The following is a 12377-nucleotide window of genomic DNA, read 5'->3' on the forward strand; positions in this document are numbered from 1 at the left end:
GCAAAGCGGCCCATTTAATCACAACATTTACGTCCATACACCGTAAGCCAACTTACGGTGTGTGGTGGCGGGTACTTCAGTGTCACAATCATTTCCCTCCTGTCCTGTTCCATTTGTTTGTAGCCTTCATATGAGCTCTACTTTCCTTGATTTTCTCAACAAGATTATTTCTTTAGATTTGTGTAGGAGAAAGCGTTATGTTCTGTTACTGTACATGGAAGGTTGAATCTACATGATCATGGGTACTTCACAAGCACTGCTTGTATTGTATTGTATGTTAACTGGGGACCTAGAAACGACGGAGAGGCTCTGTCCCCGCCGCAGCCGCAGTGGTCCACAACACCACGACGACTACCGCAGTCCACTTCACCCCTCCGCCGCCCCACACCGAACCCAGGCTTATTGTGCGGTTCGGCCCCCGGTGGACCACCCAAGGAACGTCTCACACCAGACGAGTGTAACCCCTATGTTTGCGTGGTACAGTAATGGTCGTGTAGGAGTACGTGGAGAACTTGTTTGCGCAGCAATCGCCGACATAGTGTAACCGAGGTGGAATAAGGGGAACCAGCCCGCATTCGCCGAGTCAGATGGAAAATCGCCTAAAACCATCCACAGACCAACCGGTTCACCGCCGGGTGGATTCGTGCCGGGGACCAGGCGCTCCTTCCCGCCCGGAAAGCCGTGCGTTAGACCACACGGCCAACCAGGCGGGCACGCACATCTTACTTCTTAAAACTTTGTTAAGTTTACTTAGAAAAAAAGTAAAGGAAAACACAATCTGTGTGCTTCTGAACGAGACTTAATGTGTCTAAGCCTATTCTCATGATTGCTAGGTATGATGCATCGTCGAAGCATCAGAAATGACGCTCAATCTTCCCCGAAAACCGTGTTTCTAACACTACAAAAGCAATTCTTCACCTCAGCAAACTGTTTCCATTTTTTTCATTTCCATTTATATTTCTGACATAAGACTATTTTGAACACTATTAATATCTGTACGCATTTCCTTGGTTCCATATTTGTACTTTCTCCCAACAACACAAAATCAGTTTTGTTTCTACAACTATTCCCTGATGAGTTCTATTTATCTACCCTTCGCCTGTTGATTTTTTTTACCATTTATTTGTCACTAATTGTTGTCTTTCACTATAGAAGTCAACAACAGCTCATGTCTACTGTTCCTCGTTCTAAGACCTACTGTTCTCTCCCCTTTCATTTTTCCCATGATGACATTCCGTTCACCCAATATCATTCTGCAGCATTATTGACAGTCGTCCACTATTTTCTCTGCTATTTTGCACGCTTTTCTCTGTGAGCTGGCCACCATGTTCTGAAGCTGGCACACAGACCTGTATATTCAGTTTGCGTCTTTGTACTGGTTTAAACCTTATGCCAGTATTCCTGTTACTTGCTTACTCTTCATTTTCCACACATTTTTCCACTTCCTTTGTCGCAATTACTACTACTATATACCTTCCTTTAAGCTGACCTCATGAGAAATGTGCTACATTTCATATCACTGTCCATCCCATCTTAGGATGTCCTTTCAGGTTCGAGTTGTTCCTCACCAGCTACCATGTAAAATTCTGAAGTTTCTCTACTTGTAGGTAAATTTGCACATTCCAGAAATTGATCATCGATAAAATATCGTGACTGTTTCCCTTTTGAAGTTATCTACTTTTACCTATGTATATTGATTTACGAGGGCAGTTCAATAAGTAATGCAACACATTTTTTTTCTGAAACAGGGGTTGTTTTATTCAGCATTGAAATACACCAGGTTATTCCCCAATCTTTTAGCTACACAACACTATTTTTCAACGTAATCTCCATTCAATGCTACGGCCTTACGCCACCTTGAAATGAGGTCCTGTATGCCTGCACGGTACCATTCCACTGGTCGATGTCGGAGCCAACGTCGTACTGCATCAATAACTTCTTCATCATCCGCGTAGTGCCTCCCACGGATTGCGTCCTTCATTGGGCCAGACATATGGAAATCCGACGGTGCGAGATCGGGGCTGTAGGGTGCATGAGGAAGAACAGTCCACTGAAGTTTTGTGAGCTCCTCTCGGGTGCGAAGACTTGTGTGAGGTCTTGCGTTGTCATGAAGAAGGAGAAGTTCGTTCAGATTTTTGTGCCTACGAACACGCTGAAGTCGTTTCTTCAATTTCTGAAGAGTAGCACAATACACTTCAGAGTTGATCGTTTGACCATAGGAAAGGACATCGAACAGAATAACCCCTTCAGCGTCCCAGAAGACTGTAACCATGACTTAACCGGCTGAGGGTATGGCTTTAAACTTTTTCTTGGTAGGGGAGTGGGTGTGGTGCCACTCCATTGATTGCCGTTTTGTTTCAGGTTCGAAGTGATGAACCCATGTTTCATCGCCTGTAACAATCTTTGACAAGAAATTGTCACCCTCAGCCACATGACGAGCAAGCAATTCCGCACAGATGGTTCTCCTTTGCTCTTTATGGTGTTCGGTTAGACAACGAGGGACCCAGCGGGAACAAACCTTTGAATATCCCAACTGGTGAACAATTGTGACAGCAGTACCAACAGAGATGTCAAGTTGAGCACTGAGTTGTTTGATGGTGATCCGTCGATCATCTCGAACGAGTGTGTTCGCACGCTCCGCCATTGCAGGAGTCACAGCTGTGCACGGCCGGCCCGCACGCGGGAGATCAGACAGTCTTCTTGACCTTGCGGCGATGATGACACACGCTTTGCCCAACGACTCACCGTGCTTTTGTCCACTGCCAGATCACCGTAGACATTCTGCAAGCGCCTATGAATATCTGAGATGCCCTGGTTTTCCGCCAAAAGAAACTCGATCACTGCCCATTGTTTGCAACGCACATCCGTTACAGACGCCATTTTAACAGCTCCGTACAGCGCTGCCACGTGTCGGAAGTCAATGAAACTATACGAGACGAAGCGGGAATGTTTGAAAATATTCCACAAGAAATTTCCGATTTTTTCAACCAAAATTGGCCGAGAAAAAAAAATGTGTTGCATTACTTATTTTACTGCCCTCGTAACAAAAAGGAGAGCCATATTTTGCCTATAAAAAAAGACACTACTGCGCCTCCGTAGTTTTGGATACTGCCCTTGTATGAAATGCAGGCACCTTCCGCAACCACACAGCCCTATCAGACACTGGATTGAATGCTCGTTTACGAGAGGTATTTCATTTCTATTCTGCCACCCATACACGGAAGACCTTACCGAATCACCCACTTCGCTCTATGCCTCTTAAAATTTGCAAGCACCTCCAAGGGAAATGGATTATAGCATCTGCTCCGAGAGTAAGTGATGTAAGTTGGCTTGCCTATCTTCAGGCGCTACTTTCTAGGTCACTTTTATTTGGCCCATCCTACATACATTAACCACGATCTTGGATTATTTATACCTATCCGCAGACATATGCAAGCATTATTTTTTTATGTGTATGTGACGCGTAGTCATACTGTGTTTGGTGGGGCTGTACTATATTACACTAAAGAGCCAAAAAAACTGGTACATTTGCCTAATACAATGTAGCACCCCCCCCCCCCACCCCCCGCCAAGCACGCAGAAGTGCCACAGAACGATGTGGCATGGACTCGACGAAGGGTTGGACTTCTGTCACGTTCAACGATTCCCTTCAGTCGTCGTTGGTCCTGTTCTTGCAGGATCTTTTCCCGGGCTCAGCGACGTCGGAGATTTGATGTTTTATCGTATTCCTGATATTCACGGTACACTGGTGAAAAGGTCGTATGGGAATGTCGCCCCATTGCTTCCTCGGAGATGCTGTGTTCCCATCGCTCGTGCGCCGACTATAAACCAAGTCCAGTCTCACTTAAATCTTGATGAACTGCCTTTGTAACTGCGGTAACCGATCTAACAACTGCACCAAACACATGTTGTCTTATATAGGCGTTGCCGACTGCAGCACCGTATTTTTCCTGTATACATATATCTTTATCTTAATACGCATACCTATTTATACCTGTTTGACGCTTCCGTGTCATTTGTTAGAGTCGCAGCTGCAGGCTCGTGTTCCGGCATGTAGGCCACATACCGAACAGGCATGCTGCACAGTGTAGCCGAGATACCAGGAGGCAGCCGGCTGGAAAGCCGATACGGCTGGGCAGGCCCGCGCTGCAGCCCTCTCCGGCTTCCACGCCACGAAGCTCACACGGATGCAAACGATGTCAACCGATCCCTGGAGGTTTCAGGAGGCCGCAAACGTCTCAGTTACTAAATTCATGTTAGTACAGAATTCATATGTTTATCTGTTTCAAACAATGTTTCATATTGCAACCTTTTCACTGGTACTTGATGGTCCTTCTAGGCTACAGCGCACACTTTATTATATGTTCTATTTTATTACCCTGTTGTTGAAGTTCGTTCTGATACGCCCTCTGGTTTACCTAAAGTGAATCACAGCAAATACTATTTACACTTAAACCCCAAAGAAACTCGTATAGGTATGCGTATTCAAATACAGAGATATATAAACAGGCGGTTGCCAACGCCTGTATAGGACAACATGTGCCTGGTGCAGTTGTCAAATCGGTTACTGCTGTTACAATGGCAGGTTATCAAGATCTGAGTGAGTTTGAACGTGGTGTTATAGTCGGCGCACAAGCGATGGGGGACAGCATCTACGAGATAGCGATGAAGTTGGTATTTTCCCAAATGACCATTTCACGAGTGTATCGTGAATATCAGGAATCCGGAAAAACATCAAGTCTGCGACATTGCTGCGGTCGGAAAAGGAACCTGGGAGAACGGCACCAACGACGAATAAAGAGCGTCGTTCAACGTGACAGAAGTGCAACCCTTCCGCAAAATGCTGCAGATTTCAATGCTAGGCCATCAACAAGTGTCAGAGTGTGAACTATTCAACGGAACATCATCGATATGGGCTTTCGGAGCCGAAGACCCATTCGTGTACCCTTGATAACGGCACGACACAAAGCTTTAAAGTTCTCCTGGGCCCCTAAACACCGACATTGGACTATTGATCACTGGAAACATGTTGCCTGGTCGGAAGAGACCCGTTTCAAATTGTAAGGAGCCGATGGACGTGTACAGGCATGGAAACAACCTCATGAATCCATGGATCCTGCATGTCAGCAGAGGACTGTTCAAGATAGTGGAGGCTTTGTAATGGTGTAGGGCGTGCGCAGTTCAAGTGATGTGGGACCCCTGATACGTCTAGGTACGAATCTGACAGGTGACACGTACGTAAGCATTCTGTATGAGACCTGCATCCATTTAAGTCCATTGTGAATTCCGACGGACTTGGGAAATTCCAGCATGACAATGCGACACTCCACACGTCCAGAATTTCTATAGAGTGTCTCAAGGAACACTCTTCTGAGTTTAAACACTTCAGCTGGCCACCTAACTTCCTAGACATGAACATAACTGAGCATATCTGGGATGCCTTGCAACATGCTTTTCAGAAATGATCGCCACCCCCTCGTACTCTTACGGTTTAATGGACAGCCGTGCAGGATTCATACATTAGTGGAGCCCATGCCACGTCGTGTTGCGGCACTTCTGCGTCCTCGCAGATGTCCTACTCGATATTAGGCTGGTGTACCAGTTTCTTTGGCTCTTCAGTGTAGAAGCATATTGAGACTAATATTTTGTGCCGTAGCGCGGTAATACTCGTACCCACTGAGTTACCTACGAGTGACTCACGCCGACCGCTGTGGCCGAATGATTCTAGGCGCTACAGTCTGGAACCGCGCGACCGCTACGGTCGCAGGTTCGAATCCTGCCTCGGGCATGGATGTGTGTGATGTCCTTATGTTAGTTAGGTTTAAGTAGTTCTAAGTTCTAGGGGACAGATGACCTCAGAAGTTAAGTCCCATAGTGCTCAGAGCCATTTGAACCATCCATTGAGCGTAGGTGGAAGAACTTGGGGCCCAATGAAGACATCACCAACAATGCCTGCCCAAACGTTCACAGAAAATCTGTGTTGATGAAGTGATTGCACAATTGCGCGCGGATTCTCGTCAGCCCATACATGTTGATTGTGAAAATTTACAATTTGATCACGTTGGAATGAAGCCTCATCCGTAAAGAGAGCATTTGCACTGAAATGAGGGTTGACCTGTGGAGGCCAATCAGCTGCTGATAGTGCCTGTACACGCTGTACATGGTACGTGAACAACTGGTTCTTCCGTAGCACTCTCCATACAGTGACGTGGTCAACATTACCTTGTACAGCAGCAGCTTTCTGACGCTGACATTAGGGTTATCGTCAACTGCACCAAGAATTGCTTCGTCCATTGCAGGTGTCCTCATCGTTCTAGGTCTTCCCCAGTCGCGAGTCATAGGCTGGAATGTTCCGTGTTCTCTAAGACGCCGATCAATTGCTTCGAACGTCTTCCTGTCGGGACACCATCGTTCTGGAAATCTGTCTCGATACAAACGTACCGCGCCACGGCTAGTGCCCCATGCTAATCCATACATCAAATGGGCATCTGCAAACTCCGCATTTGTAAAAATTGCGCTGACTGCAAAACCACGTTCGTGATGAAGACTAACCTGTTGATGCTACGTACTGATGTCCTTGATGTTAGTACTGTAGAGCAATGAGTCGCATGTCAACACAAGCACCGTAGTCAACATTACCTGCCTTCGATTGGGCCAACTGGCGGTAAATCGAGGAAGTACAGTACATACTGACGAAACTAAAATGAGCTCTAACATGGAAATTAAGCGTTTCCTGTCACATGTCCACATAACTTCTTTTCTTTATTTGTGTGTGAGGAATGTTTCCTGAAAGTTTGGCCGTACCTTTTTGTAACACCCTGTATAGCTGTCATAAAATCTGTGTTAACACAGTCCATGCAAACACACTGTGCCTTGGCGCAACCACAGTAGTGCTTCTACCATTGTAACTGTACCAAGGCACAGTGTGTTTATATGGATTGCGTTAGAACAGACTATTATGACCCTTACGCCGGTTCCGTCAGATCACCGAACCTAAGCGGTGTCGGGCTGGGCTAGCAGTTGGATGGGTGACCAGCCAGTCTGTCTAGCGTTGTTGGCAATCGGAGTGCACTCAGTCCGTGTGCGGCAAACTGAAGAGTTACTTGATTGAGAAGTAGCTGACATACGGTCGGGAGAGCGGTGTGCTGACCACGTGCCCCTCCATATCCGCAACCAGTGACGCCTGTGAGCTGAGGATGACACGGCGACCTGTCGGTACCGTTGGGCTTTCCATGGCCTGTTCGGACGACGTTTAGTTTTAATTTTGTTATGGCCGTTAGGTATGTTCTATATTTGTATGGCTCACGTCTGAAGAAAATATATGACTGAACCACACACGTACAACGTTCTTTCTCCCTGAAGATGACTGTAGCAACGGAAATAATAAACAGAAAATTGTATATATGATGGCATAAATATGTTTCTATAAAAGTAAATGTAAGTATTAGGAAGTCATTTTCTGAAGATGTTCGTTTCAAGTGTAGCGCTGTACGAAAATGAAACGTGGTTGATTTCAGACACAAAGACCACTAATGCAAGTGATGGCATCTTGCAGTGAACCCATCTCTGGCGATCAGACTTCTCTGAAACCTAGCGTTGTCATAGAGAAAGAGAAGTTCGACAGCATTTCTGTGGCGACGAACATGCTTCATGAAAATGGTTAAAATTAGATGAGAAGATCGAATAACTATTTAAAAGGTAATGAATCGAATTGGGGAAAAAGAAATTAATGGAACAAGTTAACCAAAAGAAGGGACGGTTGACAGGACAGATTCTACGACGTTAAGGATTTTTCAATTTAATAATGGAAGCAAGTGTGCAGGATTAAAATTTCAGGAGGAATCAGGGTTTGATTAAAGTATGCAGGATCACATGCATATATGTTGCAGTGGTTATGCAGAAATGAGGACCCTTGCTGAGGGTAGACTAACGTGGAGATCTCCAGAAAAGCACTCTTCACACAGAAAACGACAACAAAAAACAACTACGGTAACAAGAGAGAGAGGAACAGGTAGGCACTTCACTGTGGCGAAATTAGTATTGAGAAATGCTCATTTACGCTCGAGCACAAGAGACACACTTCTGTTCCTGGTCGGTGTAGGCCAGCAGACTGCACAGTCTCGTAACGATTGCGATAACTGAGTATCTTCAACCATAGGAGTTTTCGGATGCAGTAATGCGTCCATTGTGTAGCCGTTTTTATTTTCTGGACGCCACGCTACATCTCCATGGCTTAGCCAGTGTTCTACAAAGTGGCTTATTCACACTTTGCTGATCGTTTGGGTGATATTTGCGCATCGATCTAATATAGGGATCAGTGAAGGTAATAAGTACGCTTCCACTAGTTCGTCTCTCTGAGTCTTTCGTTGTCTACGCCAGCTTAGGTAGCCGAGAAAAGAATGTGTAGCATTAATTATTGAACGCGCTTGGTGCTTGGAGAAACTGCATCCTACCATTTATAACAGAAAAGAGGAGAACGGAATGGTCTGTATTGTCAACAATAACAAGTCGTCAAGAATTTCACCATTTCACGAAATAACTATTTCTTCCAGAATGCCGAACTATACGAAACTTTCCACAAAAAATAGAAACGTAATTCGAGTGCTATGTTTCATTTCAAATTTATTGCGCTACTCCTCAAACACGTCTCGTTTGCGTTTAAAATGTATCAAACGCACAGTTTCTGCGAAGAACACTGAGGGAAGGCGTTCGTCGATATTGCATCATTTTATCGAGAAGAGCCTAGGCACTAAGAGGCAGAATCCTTCTCCGGTACCAAGGGAGAGAGGGATCCCGGGGAAGCGACGTTTGCTGCCGAGAGGTAGCGCCAACTACGTACCTCCTATTGAGGCGTTTCCCTCAGATTCCTCCACCCCCGCCTCCCCATCCCCCCACTGAATATCTCAGTCAGGCGGCCGTTTATCTCTCAGGCAAGGGTGAAATAGCGCTACATCGTAACTCGATTTAAAATCGCTACCCTTTCACTCGCGGACGGCGAACCTAAGCAGCGGGATCCGGTTCCGAGAAATATCCTAAAAAGCACTCCGGCATCTCCACGGTGAACCAGAATACGAAGCTCAGTGCCTTGCGTAGTCAAATGCAATGCAACTCATTTTCAGATGGCACCGAGCTGATGTCTCAATCTCTAGCGTATGATAGAATTCATTTCCTCACTAAGAGGCAAAAACTTTGAGCGAAACACTTTAAGCTTTAAGTACCATAGCTTGTGGTTTGTCCTTTAATTTGCAGCCTCATCTCAAATTTATTACTAGAATTTCACTTCACCATCCATTCTTTCACAATGATGCAGAGAGAGTGTAAAGTTGGAGTTTTTTTTTTGCGGTTAGACTTTTGAGAATTTTCGGGAGACTAATACTATAATACATCCGATAAACTATACTCACATACCGCAAATAGTAATAGAACCCGTACTTTGACCTGGACGGTAAGTTCAAATAGCTCTGAGCACTATTGGACTCAACTGATGTGGTCATCAGTCCCCTAGAACTTAGAACTGATTAAACCTAACTAACCTAAGGACATCACACACATCCATGCCCGAGGCAGGATTCGAACCTGCGACCGTGGCAGCAGCGCGGCTCCGGACTGGAGCGCCTAGAACCGCACGACCACCGCTGCCGGCTGGACGGTAAGTGCTTTTTCTTTTTTTGGTTTGATCACCAGATCCGCTTAATTTGGAGATGAATGCCATTAGTGTATCACGATAGAGCTGTTGTTAAAACATTACTTCAACTGTAGGTTACATCATTTGCGTGAAACTAAATCAATGGAAGGCAGGGGAAAACAGATAAGACAGATGTACACGAAGTTAATGGTGTTTGAAGGACATGATGGGTTTTCTTGTAGACTGGCATACTTAATGTAGAAATAAAATGCCAGCCACATTTCAGTGTCTGGAAACTGTAGAACTGGGTAACACAGCATTATTTATATTTAAACTTGTTAATTGCTGTAGACTGTAAACGTGGTCTATTTTTTATCTTTATTTCTATAAGCTTTAAAACAGGAATATTAAACTGTCATTTGAGATGTGTGTTTCACCTCTGTACACAACGTACAAAAAAGTGTGTGAAATCTTATGGGACTTAACTGCTAAGGTCATCAGACTTGTGCAACTTTCCAGTTTCCAGGTGCGGATTTTTCATCGAGCGAGCGGTTATACAGGGTGTTTCAGAAGTGATGGTCAATAATTCACACGTGGAAACTACAGGCCAAATGTGGCTAGAAAGCCTCAATAAACATGGGTCCGCAAATCAACAGTTGTCAAGGTACGGCATTAATTCGAGTTGGAAAACAACTGTAAACGCCCCTGGATATCGCGGTATTAACGTTGGTATCTCAAGGATTGGGATCGACTATCTGTTTACGCATGCGCAACCACATCCCTTTCTCCACAATGGACTGGGATCGACTATTTGCTTACGCATGCGCAACTACTTCCCTTTCTCCCTCAATGCACTGTACCGCATTGGCCTCACAATCAGTTGCAAACGTGATGGCAGCACGGACAGAAGTTGCAACAATGAAGAGTACGCTGATATGCACTTCATGTATGGCAAAGCGAATTCCAGTGCTCTTGAGTCTGCACGATTGTCTGAAGAAACTTTCCCTGTCCGCAGGTAGCCCGAAAGGTGTTCATTTAGCCGGTTAGATCAGCGCTTTAGAGAAACATGGAGTTTCGTACACCACGTATGAGGAGGTCGATCCAGATCCATAACGCCCGAAGTTGAGGAAATTGTATTAGCATTGTGCACGAACCTCCGACTGCTTCAACAAGGAGGACTGCTACCCAAGAGCGCGTCCTGATTCATAGCAGTATGTGGCGGATTTTACATCAGCAAGCACCCATATAATCTCCAGCGAGTGCGAGCCGTGAACAACGCAGGCTTCCCTCCTACAGGGAGTTTCTGCCAATGGGTGCAGCAGCGTTGTACCCTGTATCGCCTGTTTGTAAGCAGTGTTCTGTTCACGAATGAGGCTGGGTTTACCCATGACGGTATTTTAACTACCATAACTGTCATATTTGGGCGTACCTCAATCCCAATGCAACACACGTATCACGACAACTCTAGTACCTTCCGCCGCGGAAGTCGAACACGTGCCAGAACAAATGGACGTGGTCAGCCCATAGAGGGCTCCGCCTCCGCGGCGGCTATTCCGCACAGCGGCTCTCGCGCAGCGAGGGCGCCTCCGCTACGCCACGTGCAGACAGCGGCCAATACCCGCTCCCTCCGGTTTCGTATATAGGGACCCGCTCTGCCCTAGCCCAGTTTTTTAAATGTCTTCTATTGTTTGTTCTATGTCTTTCAGCTGAAGAGCAGCGCATATGCTGCTGTCAGCCCGCCCCGATGGGGAATTGAAATACAATAAAGAAAGAAAAAAAAACCTAGTCCAGCCAGTCTGGTACTCGCTCCGGATTTCGTTTCTATCTCGGCGGTACTGCGTTCTGGTCGTTGCTCGTTGTTGACATTTGCCTGGCTCTGGTTCTAAGTGGATTTACTGTTGGTGTTTGGTGCTGTGGGTTCCACAAGCTTCCGTTGTTTACCTCTTCCTTGTTGTGTCGGTCATGTTCGGTCGTGGTCGGTTGTTGTCAGTTGTCGTTGGTCTGTCGTCCGACTCGTCCTGTGTTTACCCGGTACTGCGTGCTCCACCGCCGGCGGCTTCCCCGCCTGGCGGCTCCGATCCGCGGCCGAAGGCGTTCCCGCAGTTAGTTTTGGTTACTACAACAACGGCAACGTTATTCGTTGAACGTCTCGGCAGGACTGCTCGGACGCCGCATAATTGGATCACACTCCCCACCACCGAGACTAACCGGACAGCAGTGCGTGCCGTTTCTGCCAACTGTACTTCCAGACAGATGGTGTCCCATTAAATCAACGCCTGAACATGTGGTTCATGCATGACGGTGCTTCAACACATTTTCAGTTACGAGTGCGCTGGCTTATAACTCAGACGTATGGTCAATATTGGATAGGTTGAGGAGGGCGTGTGCCATGGCTTTCAAGGTCTCCGGATTAAATCCCATGAATTTCTGTATATGGGGTCATCTTAATAGCCTGGCATGCGCTACCGAGGTCAACTCTCTTGAGAAATGACGCTTGCGGATTGAAGCAGCCTTCCAGCGTTTATAGGATTCCCAAGGACCGCTTCAGAGGATTCGCTACTAATTTCAGAGACGAATTCAATGTTGCATTCAGACGCATGGTCAACATTTTCAACACATACTTTAAAGTTTAGAGATGTCATGTGTTCCTACAGACTGATGAATCGCAACACAAAATGTATTGTATCTCGAGAACTGTTATTTGTGGACCCATGATTATTGGATATTCTTAGCTACTTTTGACCTGTACTTT

Source organism: Schistocerca cancellata, chromosome 3 (assembly GCF_023864275.1).
Source record: "Schistocerca cancellata isolate TAMUIC-IGC-003103 chromosome 3, iqSchCanc2.1, whole genome shotgun sequence".
Taxonomy (NCBI): Eukaryota; Metazoa; Arthropoda; class Insecta; order Orthoptera; family Acrididae; genus Schistocerca; species Schistocerca cancellata.